This window comes from Pinus tabuliformis, chromosome Q (assembly GCF_031772625.1).
Source record: "Pinus tabuliformis cultivar Carrire ecotype Pingquan chromosome Q, CPIR1, whole genome shotgun sequence".
NCBI lineage: Eukaryota > Viridiplantae > Streptophyta > Pinopsida > Pinales > Pinaceae > Pinus > Pinus tabuliformis.
The window spans coordinates 602,206,969-602,229,425 of NC_142296.1; the positions used below are offsets into that span (position 1 = coordinate 602,206,969).

Consider the following 22,457-nt stretch of genomic DNA (forward strand, 5'->3'; position numbering starts at 1 on the left):
AACAAAGAAGAAGTGGAAAGTGAGCAATTAACATCAAAAGAAGCTTGTATTAGCTGAAAATGAAGACCAGAAGCTGCAGGTATCATAGTAGTTGCAATCTCCAGAAGTTGAACCTTATATAAAAATAACATTCATCAACCCCCATTACATTTTGTTTGTGGGTATATATAGAGTTTGTTTACAAAATTGCTTTGTTGACCTATTCATGGAGGGGTCATAACTGGCCACCAACCACATTTACAATCAAATATGGTCTTTGATACAATTTGATTGTTTTAATGGACAAAATGACCTTTCTGTTGCTCTGTTGTACATCATGATCAGGTGAAATGTCGTGTTTATCTTCTCAAGGCTGTCCTTCTCATCCTTGGCCGTGCTGCTCTTTAAATGTGGTTGCTGGGGATTCAATGCGTAGAGTACCGGGTCATGGCTCCCTTTCTTCTTCACATGCACAGGGCAGGCCCAAAACACAGAAAATGCATGGAAAATGGACGATGGCCTGAGAATGAATATTAGCTATTGGATGGCTCAGATGGACAGCTGAGATCTCATAGCGAGCAGCATTGGGAGGAAACGGAAGCGCGATTGAATATAGGCCATTGGATCTGACAAATTGGACGGTGGAGATCAGACTATGTGGGCTATCGAAAGACATATGCAGATGGAAGATTGTGGGCCATTGGATCATGTAATCGAACGGTGGAGGACAACATATGGAGGCTAATTGAAGGTAGGGGAGCAGGGAGATCGTGGACCGTCAAATTGCGAGATGGACGATCGGACGGTGGACAGGCACGGAAGCAACGGGGAAATTAACAGGCGGGAGTTGTACGGGATGAGCGGTAAGCGGTTTCCCTGCACCGTTTACGGGAGGTGGGAGGTATCCGTATGTGACCATGCGATCCAACAAAAATGTGACAAGTGGTAGGTAGGCCTGGTGGGAAACCACCTTCCCCACGGGCTAATGTGTGTGCGGATTGTGTGGGTGGGAGCTGCAAACACTGTCAGATCCATGAGAAATGATCGGACAGTCTAGGTATTACAACACGTGCTTATTACTTGACATGACAAGGAAGGGTCTCGGCGGTAGCACTTTTTTGTATGCGTGCAGTTATGAATGGTTAAGACCTTAGCGCTGGGGACCCGAGGGAAAAGGGTTTAAACAGGGTTTATAGGGTTTATAGAAGAAAACATAAATAATGGAGTTAGGAGAATAAGGAGAATGAAAGGGAAGGAGGAAACGGAGGTAGCGGGAGTTATAAGGGTATAACGCAAATGAAGGAGGAAGGAATAAAATGAACAGCTAAGAGCTCCTTTTTTATCATGAGCTACCTAATCAAGCCCGCATTTCTCCTTAAAATGTTGAAAGTAATAGCAAAGCTAACATTGCACATATGGAAGACTCTCATCCCAAGTTCGAGGATACTTGGAGTTGTACATGCGGAGTATGTGCACTATCATCCTATTGACGACCTCTATCTGGCCATCAGTCTATGGATGGAAGGTAGTCGATTTGGTGAGCTTGGTGTCCAATAGCTTCTAGAGGCTTGACCAGAATGTGCTCAAGAGCTTGATATCTTGATCTGATATAATGGTTTGCGGGATCCCAAAATGTACTCATACTCGTTCAAAGAAGAGTTTGGCAGTGTCCTCTGTTGTGATACTCTTCTTGCAGGCTGCCAATATAGCCATCTTAGAAAATTTGTCCCACGACCACAAATACACAGTCATCCATGCTTGGTAGAAGGGAGGCTAGACATATAGTCCATGGAGATGGATTCCCACATATAAATGGGAGTAGGCATAGGAGTGTACGAGCCTTGCTTCTTAATGGTTGGCTTGGTGATGACCTAGGCAGTGCATGGTCTAACATATTTCCCAACATCCATTCGGAGTTTGGGCCAACAAAATTACTTTTGTAGTACAACCACAGTTTTCTCCACAACAAAGTGTCCTGCGACCCGACTGTAGTGCACCTCCTAGATCAACTTGGTATGCTCGCTTGAAGGAACACAAAGGTGGCCCAGGTAGCATAATAATGCGTCCCAGAGATGGAAATCAATAACTTTCTTTCCAGCTACAAGCATCTATTCTATCGAGCCAAATTCTGGATCATTTTTATATAGTTGTGGCCATCCAGAGGTCTCGTGACCACAAGAGTTGAGAACAGTAGTCAATGATGCAACTGGGGGCCAACTGAGGTAGTATACAACATGATTAGTGCTACCCTTTTTGTATTTAATGTTCAAGTGGAATTGTTGTAGATATGTAGACCACTTCTGATGGTGATCATTCTGCAACTTCCCCTGTGTCAGTATAAACTGAAGAGGTCGGTGATCGGTGTGGATGATTGTCTCTTTCCCTAGAATGTAGTGCTTCCATTATCGTTAATGTTGCACGATGGAATACATCTCTTTATCATAGGTGGGGTACTTCCGAATTGTATTGAAAAGTCTCACTATGATAGGCCACTGGATGGTTGCGTTGGGCGAGGACTGCACCAATAGCATAGTCTAAGGTGTCCGTCGAGATTTCAAATGGCTATTGCAGGTCTGGCAGTGTGAGTATTGGTGTAAAGTAGAGGAAGTGCTTCAACTCAACAAAGGCCTTATGTTGGGATTTGGACCGGGAAAACTTTTCTTTCGTCCCACCCTTAATAGTCTGACTCAAATGCCAAATGATATGGGAGAATTCCAACATGACCTCCAATAGAAATTTGCAAGGGCAAAAAAGTTGCAAAGCTCCATTAGAGTGATCGGGGTTGACCAATCTTGAATGAATTGGATCTTAGTCAGGTCCAAATGCTCGCCACGCTCATCTATGATGTAAGCCAAGTATCGGACCTGGCTCATGCCAAAGGTGCATTTATCCAAGTTGGCACACATTTTGTGCTACCGAAGGGTTTTAAGGACCTGTCGAATGTGTTGCAATTATTCTTCCCAACTCTTACTTAAGATGAGGAAGTCATCGAGATAAACCAACACAAATGAGTTGGTGAAGGGTCACAAGATGTCATCCATTAGCCTCATAAAAGTAGCAGGGGCATTTTTCAACCTGAAGGGCATAACCAACCATTCAAAAAGGCCTTCCTTTGATTTAAAGGTAGTCTTCCATACATCTGTCGGCTCTATTGGAACCTGGTGATAACCAAACTTTAAATCAATATCGTTGAATAAGTGCCCCACTTGAGTTGGTCTAGCAGGTCATCAATTTGTAGGATTGGATACCTATTCCTGAGAGTGATTTTGTTTAGTGCCCGATAATCAATAAAGAGCCTCCTGGTCCCATCCTTCTTTTGTACAAGTACAATCGGGCTCCCACAAGGAAAGGAACTTGGTCGGATGTGACCTTTTTGTAGCAACTCCTAGATTTTCTGCTTGTTCTCTTCATTTTCCAGAATGGAATAGTGATGTATCGTCCCGTTGGGTAGAGGTGCACTGGGAGTTAGATCGGTTGAATGCTTGACCTAGAAATGTAAGGGTACCCTTGTGGGTGAGGAGATGATGTCCCTATCTTCCACGACTGTATCCACCTGCTTCTGTTTCTTGGAGGAACCCTTCCTGGAGACCATGGATGTGGCTACTACCTTCCCCTTACTTTGAGAGTGAATCAGAAAGAAAAAAAATTTCCCAGCCTAGGAGATGACTTTACTACATTGCTTAGCATAGATCAAAGTGATGGCTTTAGGTGGGTCTACCTCCAGTATCATGTATAACTTAGTACCTAAAGAAATAATAATAGATCAAGGTCTAGACTCATATACAACATGTCGCTTCCATAAGTATGGTTGTCCTAATAATACATCACAAACATCAAGAGGAGAAACATCACATAGTACCTCATCCGCAAAGAGCTTGATGCTGTAGGGAAGGCGACACTGATGGTTGACGTAGAGATCTCGTCTTTGGTGAAGGCACTCGATGGTGTACGACTGCGAATGTGTTGTAGTCAGTAGACCCATCTGCTTCATGACCTAAGCTGAAATAAGGATCTTTTGGCTCCTATTGTCGACAATGAACCGCAATGGAGAAGCCTTCACCCACATTTGTGAGTGGAATAGGTGCTCCCCCTCTTATGGATCTTCAGGATCAATATTCTAGATCTTGGTGGTGGCAACAATGGCACCGAGCTCCGTGTCAATGACCTACTTCCCTTTATCATTCCCCTTTTCGGGTTCTTACTCAAAGTTGAAACATGCATTAGACTTAGAAGCCTTCAGCTCAGCCACCAGTGACTTCTTGCCCTGACACTCATTTGTGTTGTGAGTGCAGCTCTTATGGAACTCACACCACTTTCTTGTGTCCTTATTTGTCTTCGTGGTGTTGTTATTTTCTTGTGGCTTCGGTGGGTTATCCTAGGTTTCCCTGCCTTGGCTTTGCCCTTTTCTTTTTGGTTTGGGGGTGCCTTTCCTTACTTCGTATTCGTAGATCCAAAGTCTTGATTTTCCTATTTAAGCTTTTGCTCAATCTTGACAGTGTATCGGTATGTCGTACCGAGTGAGGATATTTCCAAGAACTCCATCTCATCCTGGATGCACTTGTGTAGGCAGTCACAGCACTTGAGTACCAAATGTTTATCAGAATCCTTAATACCCAACTTCGTGCGAAGCATATGAAAAACATTGGTAAACTCTGGCATGTCTTGGTCCTTTCCCTATCGCAGTGTGGTCCACCTTACGTATTTATCCTCACAGCTCCCGACAGGGTAGTACTACTCCTTAAGGAATCTTAGAATGAATCCCAAGTGCGTGTGGCCTAAAATATTGAGGGCGTACTTTCATCCTTCTGCATAGTAGGTTTGCCACTAGTCCTTAATGTCGGGGATGACTCTGAGAAGAGCAAAGTAATATTTTTTCAACTCAAAAATCCATGAACATAAAAGTATCCTTCTAGTAGATTTAACCATTTATCTATAGCGTCTGCATCTATCTGATCCCCAAATATGGGAATGTCAAATTTAATTTGTACCTTAAGGGTGTGGCGCTTCCAGAGTAGCTACTGGAAGTAGATGTGTCACTCTTGAGTGGTCGCTAAAGGATACGAGAAAAGTTGTCCATCATCGTGTTCCTCTATCACTCGAGGGCTTCTTCGAGCAAGATTTTGCTAGGATCTCCTACCCCCTCATCTATATTTTCTTATGTCATGGATGGCCGTTGGGATTTGACAGGTTAGTCTTGCAAAGGTTTGACCAGTTCAAGCCCTAACTCCTTATATCCAGACCTTGTTGAGGACATGCACAAAAAAACAAAGAAAGAGTGGACTGCTAAGATACCACTGATCCAAACTTAAACATGAATGCAACAAATTACAGATTTAACCATAAATACAAAGATGAAGTAGAAATAACACTTTATTTCATTAATATCAATTACTAAAATATGCTTACAAACAAAATGGAAATAAGACTACCTCGAGCGATGGTAGCTTATCTCTAAGAAGTGATGTGGTAGTTGCATGCCTCTGAATTGTGTTACAATGAGCTCAAGGGCCTATTTATTATTTGAAAACATGATAAAACCCTAAAAAACCAAAACACTAACCCTAGGAGATGTAACACCAAGAGTTGTTCGACCCTGTTGGGGTTAGTTGGGAAACTAACTTCCCAGGGTCATAACTTGGTCATATTATCTTTGTTTGGCATGTATGATACCTTGTTGGAAAGGTCTCTTCAAGACTATAGATGTTCCAGTAGGCACCAACCAATGGCCATGGGCCTAGAACGGAACTCAAGAAAACGTCGTTTAGGGGGTCAAAACTGCTCCGGATGTTCAAGACCCAAAAAATTGCTAAAAATAGTAAATGTTAAAATAAACAAGGAAACAAATGAAACTGACTAGAGGTTTAGGTGGGATAGGTGGGTGGCCACCAATATCCACCTGGATCATTCTTCCCCCTTTAAGAATCAAAGACCCCCATTGTGTTCAAAGCCTCCATGAGGTGAGGAAATTTCAGTTGAACCTGGTCCTTGGTGAGCCACTTGCCTTGGTACAAGAGTTAGCCAACTTTGACAACCTAATATAGTTGGATATTTTGCTCGCAAGTATTCATGACCTGTGTGTCCATAATCCAATCAATTGTGGCTTGTTCCATGCAATCTGGTTTTAACTTTATTGGTGTGAGTTGTTCTACAACTTCTTAGGTTTCCAGCAATGGTGGGAAGTATGGTCGAAGGTGGTCCACATTGAACACTAGGTGCAGGCCAAGGAATGGGGAATCTTGAGCTCAAAGGAATTTTCTCCCACAACCTTGGTAATGGTGTAAGTACCATATCGGAGTGATCTGAGCTTTTGATGGGCTCCGGTAAGGCATTATTTCTACAAATGCAACTAGACTTTGTCGCCCACCTGAAACTTGTGTGGAACTCGATGTTGATCATGTTGCTACTTGTACTTGACATTTGACTCCTCTAAGATTTCATGAAACTACTGTCAGATGTGTTGGATGTGTTCAATAAATCTGGTCATGTTATCAGCCTTAGACAGTATATGTGTGGATTATGTATGTGTAGTCACATGAGGCATGGCAACATCAGTCACACACAACGGTTGAAATCCTAGACCCACTTGAAAGGGACTACGACCAGTCGAGATATGGAGAGCTCTATTATAATTGTGTTGCACATATGGAAGACTCTGATCCCAATTTCAAGGATGCTTGGGGTTGTACATGCGGAGTATGTGCACTATCATCCTATTGACGACCTCCATCTGGACATCAGTCTGGGTATGGAAGGCAGTCGATTTTGTGAGATTGGTGTCGAATAGTGTCTAGAGGCTTCAATAGAATGTGCTCAAGAACCTACTACCTCATTAGAAATATATCTTCGAGTAATACATGATTTGACATGGGCCTTGGCTAGGGGCCTGCAACGGACCTCAAAAAAAGGTCGTTTTGGGGGTCAAAACAACTCCGAAAGTTCAGGACCCGAAAAAAGGCTAAAAATATTAAATGCTGAAATAAACAAGGAAATAAATGAAACTAACTAGAGGTGTAGGTGGGATAGATGGGTGGCCACCAATATCCACCTAGATCAAGATTCCACTTAGGGAGCATGTTTATGGGCCTTGTTGGTTCTTCAATAGGTTCATGTTGAATTGGAGCCAAAGAAAATATCTCTTATCTCAGGGGAATTCATAAAGCCTGAAATACAAACAAAAACTCAACTAATGACATCAAGGGATGCATCACGTTCTCTAAACAACATACCAATAATATTTTTTCTCTAATTCCCAATATTGAAGAGTGTATAGTTACATTCTTGTTTTCATAAGAAGGGTTTCCTGTTCTCTATTTCCATTAGAATTTGAGAGGTCCAATTGGGAAATGGCATTTCCATGTTTCTTATCCTTTCCCTAAGCCCTTGAATATTCATTCCAATGAATTATAAATAGAAACCCTTGTGCTTTGCTCTAAAAATTGAAACGAGACAAAGGCAATGGAGAACCTCAATAACAATCAAAGAATAAAGCAAAAAAAAGTAGGTAAAGTAGTGATAACTTGAGGAGAACCCAATAATGAAAATAGATAGAATGAGTGGACAACACGAGGAGAAAATGAATAAAATATGAGCGTAAATCTAAAAAAATCCATGATGATGGAAATTACACATCCCATCACATGAATGGGGAGATAACAAAGGGAAAGAGGATTCCCGGGAGGCCTTAGCATTGGAATTGGAAATAGGCACTCATGTCTATCTATTGAGGTAATTGTTGGCAAGGTTACATGAGTATATGAGCATGGATTTAGAAATATTTCATGATGGAAAGGTGTGCCCAAGTGCTAAAAAATATCGCAAGAGTTATTTGGCAAGCAAAACAATAATGCTAAGTGTTTGTAACAACCCCAAAAGAATAAACTCATATTTCATTTTCTATCAAAATAGATAATAGTTTGCTATGATGACATTGTTAATATTGTAATTTGTGTTAATAATACATTCAATGGATATTCATCATGGTATACATACACCATGTAGAATTTGTTGTTAATTCATATTCATGTATGTTCAAGTCCTTACTAGACTTATTTATTCTTTATATTCATTCCCTTGGCTAAGCTTTGCCTATATGTGATCTTATTTACCTCTTAGAAGCTTAATTCCAAAAATAAAACTTTCAAAATGTTTTATTAAACATATTATTATTGCATAGCATTGCATATTGGTTTGTATGTTGTCTGGGTTCATGTGAATATACCTCAAAGGTCCTTTTTATAAATGTTTCCAACCTTTATCACCATTTTCTATGTGGTATATTACACATACTAAAGTTATAGATTATTCTAAGAGTATGATACACATAACCATGCAAACCTGCCTCCCTATGGTTCTAACATAGAGGCTCCAAAGAACCCTACCTCCAATGATTAATATCTGACTATAAGATATCTCTAGTGCATATCAATTGGGGTTTTTCAATTATCTCTAATGAATACTCCAACCACCATTTCACTTGTTCATCCATTCCTTTGCTCAGTTTAATAGATTAATCATTTACTGATAAAACGTTTTGATTTACATTAAATATCATTCCTTTGTTTAGTTTAATAGGATGCATCCTTGGTAACCCTTCCTTTGCATTGGTGGTTTGAGTTGTAAGCATTATTCTGTAGGTTTTTCATTTTTGGTTTTTACCCAACATAATATACTTATTATTCAATATGGTACCTAATTTTTATTGGTTATCTGTCTATCAACTTGTTCTTTTCTTAATCCATGTTTTAAGGTTAATTTTATTGTCTTAATTCTGAACTTTTTTTGGGTCATGGTCTTGGCCAAGGCTACTTCATCAGTTGTTATATAGGTTTTTGGCATTTACAGTACTAAAAATGCATTATGCTCTAATTTGTTTAGCTACTATTATTTTTTTTGAAAAGGTCTTTCCATTTTCTCCTCATATATTTAAATTGCTACATGTTTTTACTTTTTGGTCATTTATGGTAGGATATGAAAAGGTTTCCCAACCTTTTTCTACCGAGGTTTTTTATTTTTCTAGTGACGAATTCATATGATTGAATTTCAGTATTCATGTATGTTCCTTTTTTGTGATAGGTAACTTTTAATACATTCCTTTAACTTTCTTTTTTTCTACGATTTCCACGACTATTATACCGTCTATAATGTTATTAGGTTCTATAACAAAAAGCCTGTAACCCTATTTGATTATTTGTATAAATATGGTTGGGTATCATTATGAATATCATAACAACTTCCTACATTGTGAGAGATTTTTCAGCGAAAATCACATGGAGTATCATTTGTCGACGCGTTTCGAACCAAGTAGTGTGGTTCATCGTCAGGACAAGTTGAAGAAACAGATCCAACTTAGCATGATAAATAGCCTGAGCAGAGTCTCCAACGGCTAGATTGATTAACGGCTAATTTTGACCTTAGGAGCCAGGTCAAAATTATAATTTATTAATTTAATATTTTTACTATTTTTATTATTATTTTTCTATGGAAATAAGTTAAATTAGGTAAATGGTTGGTTTTAAAAAGGAATTTATTTATAAAAATTAATAAATATAATTATAATACTAGGTTATTAAAAGTTAGGATTAATCATTTCAATGGTTGATTTGAAAAGAAAAGAAAATTTATTTATTTATTTAAATTATTTAATAATTAATATTGGTATTATACATATATATAAATATTTTTATACTTAAAATCATAATAATAGGTTGACGAGTATTTTTATTCAATCATAATTTAATGGTTAGTTTATTCAAAAGATGTTACGTTAGTTAGAAAATTAGTTAAAAATAATTAGATTAGAATTTCAACGTAAAATTAATTATATAAAGGACCTTAAGGTAATGTAAAATATATATAAAATTAATTGAAAAGGGAGCTGATTTCTAAGTATTATCAAAGTTAAAAGCAAATTGGAAAAAAAGTAATATTAAAATTTTAAAATAAATAAAAGGGAACAATAATTAAATAATATTAAATAAATAAAAATCAGTTCAAAATAATGTCAGTTAAAAAAAAAAAAAAATAAATAAATAAATAAAATAATAATAATAATAATAATAATAAATAAATAAATAAAAATAAAAAATAAAATAATAAAAATAAAAATAAAGAAATATAAATAATAAATAAATAAATAAGTAAATTATTTAACTTATTTCCATAGAAAAATAATAATAAAAATAGTAAAAATATTAAATTAATAAATTATAATTTTGACCTGGCTCCTAAGGTCAAAATTAGCCGTTAATCAATCTAGCTGTTGGAGACTCTGCTCAGGCTATTTATCATGCTAAGCTGGATATGTTTCTTCAAGTTGTCCTGACGATGAACCACACTAGTTGGTTCGAAACGCGTCGACAAATGATACTCCATGTGATTTTCGCTGAAAAATCTCTCACAATCTTGATATGGATCACAGAAGCCTGAACTCTATAACTTCCTACATTCTTATATGAGGGTATCTATAAAGTATTTTGATTATTAAAATTTTTTACCTTGAACCTTTGTGAATGATTTCATAGGGCTTTAACCCTATAAAAGTGTTTTATGTACATTATTTAATTTTGTTCCTCTTCGATTATGGTATAATGTTTTTACAAGGTTATAACCCTAACTAACTTCCAGTTAATTTTTCTCAAATGGCCTTTTTTATTTTATTTCTGAGTTTAACCCAAATTTATGAATTTCAAATCCTTAATCATATAAAATTATTTCAATTTGTAGGGTTATAGCAAAGCGTTATGTTACAGGAGAACACTTCTATGTAAATACCTTTCGAGTCTCTTTCTTTACTTCATACGATGTTTTAAGTCATTTATACTTAACAACCATCATTTAATATGTGTTCATAGGTAATTACAATTCTAGGGTTAATTTTTTAAACCTTTTATTTCGATGAAAAGGCTTGAAGACATCATAGCACTAACAAATATTTTAGTTCTTCCTTCTAGGTCATATGATCTAGAAACCCCTAGATTATTTCTCTACATGTTCATGTCTCTATGTGCGAGGAAAAATACCAGGGTCTCTTGTCTTCTATTTTCATCTCATAGATTGATGTTTTAGCTTTACTTCCCTTTTTGGAGACTTTAATCTACAAGCTTTTTATACCTAGTAATGTATCTTGCTTAAGGGTAACTGTTACCTAAGACTTGGAACAACTTTAAGTGTTTTTTACCATTATAGCCATATCCTGACCATAAATGTGTTTTTACCAGTGTGATGTATATACAATGGAACACTTTGGGCAAATGCATGAAGATGAGTTACACTTTAGGGCCAAATATGGCAATGAAATTTCAAAATTTTACTCTTTTGTCAAATTGGAGACCTCAAATTTCATATAAGCATTGTGAATTTTGATTTGGAGCAAAAATACAATTTGTGAAGAATTATGTTATTGTCCTAATAATATTTTTTGCAAAAAAAATTAGTGTCATATAATCTGACAATTTTCCATTAAATGAAATGCTTATCTTGCAAATGTTCACGCATCTTAAGAGGTATGTGTGTGTTCATGTAGCATAACTTAAAATAAAATGTGTAATTTTTAATATATCTATGATGGTGATCTACACGGAGATAAATCATTTATGCATATTAAAAGATATATATATGTTAAATTATGTATTTTTCTTATTTTTCAAAATTGGCAAAGTAATACTTCAATTGTATTTTGTAGACACATGTGTTCACATAAGATTATTTTGAACTACATAAATAAATTGAAAAACCAAGAGTACCCTTTTGATGAAGGCTCGTAAACAAAGATAGTAGTAGCTTTTGAATTTTTTCATTGTGTATATTTTATGTTATTGATTTTTTATTCAACCCCTTTGAAACGGTCCAAAAATATTTGAAGCATTATATTTAAAACTAATTAGATGAAAATAATCATATGAATTAGAAAATGTCAAACCCCTATGTCATTTGATAAAGGATTCCTTCATGAATCCAACATGATCAACTTTTCCACTTAAGGACAAATTCTGCCTTAAGTCTGCCAGGGTATAAACTGGTGTTACATATAAATCTGCAGAAGGGGTGCTAAAACTATGCTTTTTAGGGCCTCAACAGCTCAATCGAGCGCTTAAAATTCTTAATTGAGTGCTTAATTTATAAATTCAAATAGCTTGATTGAGGGTTTAAGAAACCCTCGATCGAGCCATATATGTGGTGAACAAACAACTCGATCTAGTCATTGCAAAAATAAAGTTTTATATGTATATACTGGTTATATTATGTTATGTTAACTATAATTATATATAGTTATGTTATAGTTATAACTAATTGTAATGGTAAAATTGTAATCTAAAATTATATCTAGTTATGTTAACTATATATAATTATAAATGTACATTGTTAGTGTAAATATTTCGGAAAAGTGTACCAAAAATGCTTCACTTAAGTCATTGGTGACAAGTGACCCTAATAACAATTTGTGGTCACTCTTATGCTTTAGATCCGCAAGAAAAAGTGATGAAACCCTGTAAGAAAATATATGATGTGAGCCTAAAACATATAACAACAATAAAGAAAAGTTCAATAACCCAATAAAAGGACTTCAAATGAATTATATTTTATTAAAACACCTGATGAGGAAGATTTACAACATGAGTCTATAGAGACCCTACGTGGGATGGGTCCTTTTCATGTCTTTGTGCTTTAGTGATCTTATTCTTCTCTCTCAAATATGCAAAAAAACCAAAAGCAAGATGGAACTCAAGTGGGAGCTCAAATGTTGTGAGAAGATAATGGTGATGATGATAGTGATCATGGTGAAGAATGAGTGGAAAACCCTCTTATTTATAACAAAATATTGAGTTAAATGAGGAATTGGAAAACAATAAATTATTATTGACCAAATAAAATCTGGTTGTTAGGAATACATTACTATATTTTTTAGAGAGTGAAAAGATATTCAAAATAGTCAAATATATTTATTTAGAAAGTGGTTGAAGTAATTAACAAATAAAAATGATTTAGTAATCACTTTGTTATGATTAAGAAAAGTGTGAATTTGAAATAATTATTAAATAATGGTTTAACAATTATTCCAAAAATAAGAAGAAGAATAACAAATAAATAGTGGTTTATTTAAATATTCCAAGGTGATTTAGTCAAATGTGACAAGGAATAATTATGAAATAATGATTTAATAATTATTCCTAGAGATATTAAATAAATGTTGATTTATTAAATATTCTTATGGGGTGTTTAAATTTTAATCAGAAATAATTTAATAAAAATGATTTACTAAATTATTTCCTATGGTGAAAGTGAATTTACTATGCTAAAATTAATCCTACATGATGGTGTATTTCGATCCACCCAATATGAAATGGCTAGGTGATCATTTTTTGGGTGATAACAGATTTCCCCCCAACGTACGAGTGTTAGGAAAAAAATTGTATGACCAAAATACGTTGTAGGTTACACTTTCACGAGACACCATAAGGGCGTCAGAGAGAGAGAGAGAGAGAGAGAGAGAGAGAGAGAGAGATTGATGCAATGTAAGGGAGGATGGAGGAATGGAGGGGGAGAGACCTACTAATATGATAGAAGTCTCATTTTATTTTGAAGTACATTATCTCAAATGAGGCGGGGGAGGTATATCTATACCCACTTAGATAAATGAGTAAAATAACAATGGTGTGCCCAACGATGTGGAACTGAGCTACAAGATACATGACACATTAAGCACTAGCATCAAATGGGCAATAATATGATATAATAATACAATGAGTCCCATATACATAATGTGCCTAGAAAAATAGAGGTGAGGACTAAATACAATATTATATGTTAGTTTGAGTACATGAGACATAATGCCCCTCAAGCTGAGATTGTGAGTGGGAATCACAACTAGAGAGGCCTTGTTGAACATGAAAGGGCTCTGAAGATCTAAATGGATCATTTGATTGAGGCATGCATGTTGTGGGCACTGCAGGTGATCCAAATTTAAACAGGAACACAAAAGAAATTACATATAAAACAATAAATACAGGGATGCAGTAGAATAATAATTCATTTCATTAATATCAAATATTGAAATATGTTTACAAATAGAAATGGAAATAAACTAGCTCGGGCGATGGTAGCTTATCTTTGAGAAGATACGTGGAGACTACATGCCTCTAAATTGTGTTACAATGAGTCACGGAGGCCTATTTATTATTGAGAAACAATGGAAAACCCTAAACATCCAAAAACCTAACCCTAAGAGACGAAGTGCCAAAACTATGGGCTCTGTTTTGGTAAATTGGTACATCAACTTCTCGGGGTCATAACTTTGGCATACGATCTCCATTTAACACACAAAATACCTCGTTAGAAATATCTATCCAAGGAATAAAATTTTTGAACAACCAAAATTGTTCAACGATCCTTGTTGGTCTCGATTTTCCCCAAAACAATTGTTTAGGGCCTCAAAATGGCTCTAGAAATTAGGGACCCAAAAAACTGTTGAAAATAGTAAATTGTGCTACAATTAAGGAAATTGAAAAACTGAAAGAGACAATGGTGGGGGTACAAGTGGAATAGGCTAGTGGCCAACAACATCCACCTAGATCATTACTCCCCCCAAGGAAGAAATTGTCCCCATTGTGTTGACTGCCTCAAGGAGATGGGGAATTTCTACTGAACTTGGTCACTCGTGAGCCACTTGCCTTGGTACAGGAGTTGGCTATCTTTGACAAGTTGATAAAGTTGGATATTTTGTCGGAGATTTTTCTTGACTTGTGTGTCCATAATCCAATTAGTTGTGGCCTGTGCCATGCAGTCTAGGTTTAACTTTTGTTGGTGTAAGTTGTTCTGCAATGTGTGATGTGTCCAAAAATGGTGGGAAGTATGGTTGAAGGCATCCACATTGAACACTGGGTGCAGGCCAAGGAATGGTGGAATGTTGATCTCAAAATAATTGTCTCCCACATCCTTCGTAATGGTATAAGGACCATATCAAAGTGGTCTGAGATTTCGATGGGCTCCAGTAAGGCATTATTTCTACAAATGCAATCAGACTTTGTCACCCACCTGAAACTTGTGTGGCACTCGACGTTGATCATGTCGCTCATTATACTTGGTATTTTACATAATGGAGTGGAAATATATTGGCCCATTGGGTGGAGGTGCTCCGGGAGTCAGATCGAATGAATGCTTGACCTGACAGTGCAAGGGAACCCGTGTAGGTGAGGAGAAGATGTCCCTATATTCTTCCACAATTGTATCCACCTGCTTCTGCTGCATGGAGGAACCCTTCTTAGGGGCCATGGATGTGGCTATGATATTCCTCTTACTTTGATAGTGATTTAGAAGGAAAATAAATTTCCTAGTTTGGGAGATGAGCTTACTGCATTTCTTAGCAAAGATCAAAGAGGTGGCGGTAGGTGGGGCTACCTCTCGTATCCTGTATAGCGTATTACCCAAAGAAATAATCAGAGAGTGAGGTCTAGACTCATATAAAACATTTCACTTCCACAAGTATGGTTTTCCTAATAATACATCATAAACACCAAGAGGAGCAACATCACATAATACCTCATCTGTGAAAGGCTTGATGTTGTAGGGAAGGTAGCAATATTGGTTGACTTATAGATCTCATCCTTGGTGAAGCCACCCAACACTGTATGACTGCGGGTGTGGTATAGTCGGTAGGCCCAACCGCTTCATGACCTCTACTGAAATGAGGTTCTTTTTGCTCCCACTGTTGATAATGAACTGCAACAGCAAACCCTTCACCCACATTTTTGAGTGGAAAAGACGATCCCCCTCCTCTGGATCTTCCGGCTCATTCTTATGGATATTGGTGGTGGCAACAGTGGCTTTGGGTTCTGCATCAATAATCTCCTTCCATTTTTCATTCCTCTTGTTGGGTTCTAACTCAGAGTTGGAACATTCATTTGATTCTGAAGTCTTCAACTCGACCATCAGTGACTGCTTGACCCGACACTCACTTGTTATATGAATGGGGCTCTTATGGAACTCACACCACTTTCCTTAGTCCTTCTTTGACTTCGTGGTGTTGTTCTTTTCTTGCAGCTTCGACAGGTTGTCTTGGGTCACCCCACCTTGGCTTTTTCCTTTCTTCTCTGATTTGGGGGCACCATTCCCTTACTTCAGATTCGAAGATCCAAAGTATCACTTCTTTGTTTTAAACATTTGTTCTATCTTGACAGTGTATCGCTATGTCGTGTCAGGCGATGAGATGTCTAGGAACTCCATCTTGTATTGGATGTAGTTGTGTACGTAGTTGTGGTATTTGAGTACCAAATGCCGCTTAGAATCCTTGATACCCAACTTTGTGTGAAGGGTATGAAAAATATTGGTAAACTCTAGCATGTCTTGGTCCCTTCCCTGCCACAATGTGGTCCACTTTATGTATTTATTCTCATAGCTCCCGACATGGTAGTACTACTCCTTGATGGCATCTGGGAAATAATTCCAACTGGGTATGACTAAAAATAGTGAGGGTTCCCTCTTGTCCTTCTGCTCATAGTAGGTTTCCCACTAGTCCTTAATGTGGGAGGCATCTTTGAGAAGTGCAAAAGTAATATTTTCCTAGATAGAAAAATCATGAATAGAAAAATATCCTTCTAACATATTCAAGAATTTATATATGGCATTCACATCTATTTGACCTTCAAATATGGGGATATCAAAGTTAACATGTACCTTAAAGGGTGTGGCACTTCTTGAGTAGTTGTCGGAAGTAGATGCATCGCCTTTGGGTAGTCACTGAAGGATATGGGTAAATTTTTCCATCATCGCATTCCTTTGTCGCTTGAGGGCTTCTTTGAGCAAAATTTTAAAAGGATCTCCTACACCCTCGCATTTCTTCTCTTCTTCCATGGGAGGTTGTCGAGATTTGTGAGGCGGGTCTTGCAAAGGTTCGACCAGTTCGATCCCTAACTCCTTATATCCCAACCTCATTTGGGACATGCAAAGAAAAATAAAGAAAGAGCAGACTGCTCTAATACCACTAATCCAAATTTAAACAAGAACGAAACAAATTACAGATATAACTGTAAATACAAAGCTGCAATAGAATAATACTTCATTTCATTAATATCAAATACTGAAATATGCTTACAAATAGAAATGGAAATAAACTAGCTTGGGTGATGGTATCTTATCTCTTAGAAGAGATGTGGTAGCTACATGCCTCTAAATTGTGTTACAATGAGGCTCAGAGGACTATTTATTATTGATAAACAATGGAAAAATGTAAACATCCAAAAACCTAACTCTAGGAGATGAAGTGCAAAAACTATGGGCCTTGTTTGGGTAAATTGGTACATCAACTTCCTGGGCCCATAAATTTGGCATAAAACCTTTGTTTGACATGCACAACACCTCGTTAGAAATATCTATTTGAGGAATACAACTTCCAAATGGCCAACAATGGTCAACAACCCCTGTTGGCCCCAGTTTGTCCAAAAAACGTAGTTTAGGGCCTTAAAATGGCTTTGAAAGTTCACGACCTGAAAAACTACCAAAAATAGTAAATTGTGATAAAATTAAGGAAAAAGAAAAACTAAAAGAGATAGTGGTGGGGTTCCAAGTTGAATAGGCGGGTGGAAACCAACATCCACCTAGATCAACAAGTAGCGGGAACCAAGCCAGTCAAATTTATGGAATTGCATCTAAGGCTGGATCATAAGTTGCTGAAATCTGAGCATGTCGGGGGCTACTTGAAGGGTCACCCCATCGAGGTCTAGAACATCTCACACACACTCAAAGAATGTTGGTACCATCTGCTAGATCATTGGAATATCAAGTGTATAATTCTTGATCCTGCGATAATGGGTTAAAGTCGAGCACGCGAGAAACAACCAAGTCAAAGGGAAATGATGATTCCCTTTGCTTTATCTGGGGCACCGAACAATGATGAAAGTTGGAACCAGGGTACACTACCCTCTATACCACTCTCTTTGAATAAATGTGTTGAAGTTGACAGAAGAGGGCTTGCTATGGGTGACACAATGAGGATTCCTCAACAAAGGCACGAGGGTCATAATAATGTGACTTATGGACTGACACTAGGGATGATATTGTAAGGAGACAGGAATAGAGGTGGACTGATGAATTCCCTTATCAGAGCATGATATGCATGGTTGACTTGGTAGAGACTGACTTGATTCTAGAGGGGATGGTCAATTAATTGTATGAAGGCTTTTTAAAGACAGAGCAATATTGCTAGAGGCAAAATATGAGCAAAATAGGATGAATGCGACAAAAATATGGATGATATATTGTAACAAGACTCAAGGGGCTTAGCACAAACTCCATGGATGCAAGGGTGACTCATCTCTAATGCTCTGAACAAGGGTGACTCAATAATGCTTCCATAGGGGAGAGGCCCGAAGGGGACCATACAAACATGAGTAAATAATGGTTGCTAATGATGAAATAACACATAATTCAGCAAGTGCAAAGGAAAAGTGGTTCTAGAGTATAATTGAATCACATGAAGAAATTTGGTTTTGATGGGTGACAAAGTGAGACCTCATGGAAAATGTTAGACTCGGTCTTGTCAGTCCCTTGGGGTGAACTGTCAACTCTTCTTGGTGAATCTCAGAAAATAAAAACACAAAGAATGAATATGTTGTTGGTGTTGAGCAGATGCAGGTGCTGGCACATAAAAGGCGGGCTCTTGCTTTAAAGCGTGAAGGTAAATTGGAGGAATCTGAAGATGAATTTGAGCTAGCAAAGTCACTGGAGATTCAGATGGATGAATTAGCTGGGAACTCACAAGCTCACATTTCAATTGATGGCATCAGCAATGATGATGGCGAGGCAGTAGATGAGATTTTTTATCCCCAGTTGTTATCTACCTTGAAAGGGATTGGCTAGAAAGAAAACGATATTTTTAGCCAGATGCCAACCAAAGGATTCAGTGCCAAGAATAAGGGTTTGGTTTCTACATCTAGCCATGCTCATGGTAACTTGGGAAATGACACTGCACGAGCAAATGTGGACAAAACCGAAGGTTCAAAGGAAGAAAGGATACGCCTTGAAGAAAATATCAAAGCAGAGAAGTTGAAGGCACTTGATTTTAAATGGGCAGGAAACATGTTGTGGTATTCTATGGCGGGAGCTAGATCAATTTGGAGATGATGTTTTTCTGTTGCTTATGCAATGTGCTGAGGAGCTTTCACACAGGAGTTCCTTCTATGCTACACTGGTGGGCTTATTGAATCTAGAAGATGAAGATTTTGCAATGTCATTCTTCCTGGAGCTCTGATAGAGGTGTTTGAAACACTATTGTCCTCAGTAGCTATAACTGTTGATGAAGAGGGAGGAAACCCTGCTTGGCAAGCACGTGCTGATTTCTATATTTTCTGCTTTCTAGCTTCTCTTCCATGGAGTGGCTTAGAGCTATTGGAGCGTGTGCCAGAGGAGCTTGATAGAATAATGGCTGGAATTGAAGCATATTTAAGTATTAGAAGCACATTGTGGAGCCTGCCTATTTCGCTTTCGATACAAATGAGCAGAGAGAGGATAACAGGATTGGACTTTTTAGAAGATTTATGGAAGCGCATACAATCACTATCTGATAATGGATGGAAAATTGATAGTGTTCCACGATCACACCTTGCATTTGAGGCTCGGATAGTAACAGGAAAGAGTTATGACTTTGGACCAGAGACATGTCCTGAACAACCTGTTGCACCTTCAACAATTTCTGATGTAACAGTGGGGTAGACAGAGACAGGAGGCTGAATTGAAATATCCACAGAGAATTCGAAGGTTGCAGTTATTTCCACTGTCAAAAACAGAGGAGGAATTGCAGCTAATAGATCGTTTTGTGGTTGAGGAATATTTGCTTGATGTGCTGCTATACATGAATGGCTGCCGGAAGGAATGTCCTGTATACATGGTTGGCTTACCAGTCTCATTTCGGCCCTTCCTGGAGCTTTCCTTGCAGTAGTGGCTAGAGCTATACGTACACTTTTTGATAGAGTTGGTGAATTAGATATGGAGTGCCAGACTCACTTTGTCCATTGGTTTGCACATCACTTATCAAATTTCCAGTTTATTTGGCCTTGGAAAGAATGGGCGCATGTTTTGGATCTTCCAAAATGGTCACCACAGCGTGTCTTTGCACAGGAAGTGCTTGAAAAGGAAGTTAGATTATCGTATTGGGACAAAATTAATGAGATTTTAGATAACGCTCCTGAGCTAGAAGAACTTCTCCCACCTAAAGGAGGAATTTGTTTCAAATATAGTGGAGAAAGTCAAGGGGAACAATATGAAGGAGAATTTGCCTTGTCTGCAGAGTTAAGTGGTATGGTAAAGGAAAAAAGTTGGCTCGTGAAATTTATCCTTGGGTAGAGGAGAAGATTATATTAGTACATGGCCACAAGGTTACTATCGAAGTGGTTGTTCAAACTCTTCTTCATATTGGATCTAAAAGCTTCACTCATCTAGTCACTGTCCTAGAAAGATATGGGTATGTACTGAGTAAATTGGCTTCTGATGAATCAAATTAAATCTTAGTCATATCAGAGGTTGCTAAACTGTGGCAAAATAGTGCCCAAATGACTGCTATTGCAATTGACCGCATGATGGGATATCGTATTATCTCTAATATTGCTATTTGAGTTGGATGTTCTCTCCTGCCAACATTGAACAATTCCACATTTCAGACCGACTCTGGGAGGTTTTAAGAAATGCTCTCAGCAAAACCTACAATCGTGTTTCAGACTTGAGAAAAGGAGTTGCATCTGCTGAGAAGTCTGTTCAAAAGGCTATTGAAATCCTCCACCAAGGTCCAAGCTGACTTGGAGTCTGCAGAGGCTTTTGCAGAAGAGGTAGACACTGAAGAACTGCAAAGTGAGGCGACGGATTATGAAGGTGGATGAAATTAGTAAATTATCTTACGTTGTTAAACTTCGAGAAAAATTTCAGCGTGAAGCAGAATATTTGTCTTCACATCTGAATTACACAGATCAATTCTTGCATTTGCATGCATACTGAATATCAGCTTGGAGGGGATTTGGAAGCTGCTCGAGGAGTTTGGGAAAGCTTAATTAAGATATGTGGTGGGATGTTAGAGGCTTGGCAAGGCTATATAAACATGGAGCTATTGGCTGGTAACATAAATGAGGCTCGGGCAATCTATTAAAAACTATTTTTAAAATTAGTTTTTATTCAAATAGCATTTTGTTAATAAGTTAGAAAATAAAGGAAAAACAAGTGGCAGTCAAAGGCAGAAAGTTTAAATTTAAATGGTAATACTTGCCACAAGCAGAGCGCACTGTCTATTTTGGTCTTCAGTTACAAATTTAAAGGGTCTTCAGCTACAGCTACCGCCTCTCCATTAGTTATTAACAAACAAATGTAATGCTGCTCCTTTTTAGAGCAGACCTTTCCTATTTTCATCATTTTAGTTGAAACAGTGCCCTTGTTTTGGGTCGATTTGTTTTCTCCTAGCTGAATTTTATTTAATGTATTAAAAATCATTTTTTAAAAAAAAGGTTAGAGAATTCTGAGAGGTGCGTGGAGAAGAACAGAATTTCATTGTACAGTGTTTGACAGAGATTAATTGAAGAGTACAGCTCTGATTTGTAAGATCCTTGTGGTGTGAAAGTTTAGCAAATGTATCTTTCTTTCTGTTTCAATGTCTTTTGTAATGTTTCATAGTTCATTCATAATCGTTTCTAAATGAATACTTTTAAGTGAGAAAGGCAGAATTCAATTTATTTGCTCTGTCTTGAGGAAGTGTTCATATTTAATGTTTTCTTCTGTTTGATAAGGATCCATCACACATGCCCTTGTCGACTTCTCAACAGTCTTGCCATTCCGTTTAATCTCAATTTTATTGTTAAACTTCACTCCTACCTCGCCTTATGGATTAACCTGTGCCTTTGATTAAAACCTCTGCTCTTGTTGTCTTTGCCCATGCAGCCCAGAAAACCCAATCATTTATTAAAAAACCCCTTTCTATCAATTTACTAGCCTAAAATCAGTATTCCTTATTGGTCATCTCAGCCCATTTGAAGATTTATCTATCGAGATAGACCCGGAGAGAGCCCTCTCCTGTCCTCATAGGGCTAGCTACGAGGCTGAGAGTGGTATGATGTTGCCTCGAGTTTTTCCTTCCTCAACCTAAGGCGGATTCGAGCGTTAACATAGTGGCGACCATACTGGGGAAGATGGTTTGCTATTGATGTGACATTCGACTTGTAGATTGTCTTGTCCCAATACATGAAATCAAATTGCAGATCTGATGCTGATGGTGGACAGAAGTCAGACACTTATGAAGGCTGAGACATTCACCTGGCGACTCCAACTTGATCCAGACAGTCCAGTGCTCGCTGATCCATTTATGCAATGGTGGGGTATGTGGCAAACCCTGCCCTGTGTGAAGCTGTAAAAGAAGTAAGAAACCAGTTAGCAGATTCTAAAATTAATGAAGAATTTTTCAGTGCCTTGCTTCAATTCTTGAAATCTCCAAAGTTCCCTCTTGAAGCTAAAAC

At 37.6% G+C, this 22,457-nt stretch overlaps 1 pseudogene; it reads left to right on the forward strand.

Annotated features, from left to right (window-relative positions):
• The first annotated feature begins 769 nt into the window (after positions 1–769).
• LOC149220891 (nuclear cap-binding protein subunit 1 pseudogene) lies at positions 770–20,840 on the forward strand (annotated as a pseudogene).
• Positions 20,841–22,457: the final 1,617 nt, after the last annotated feature.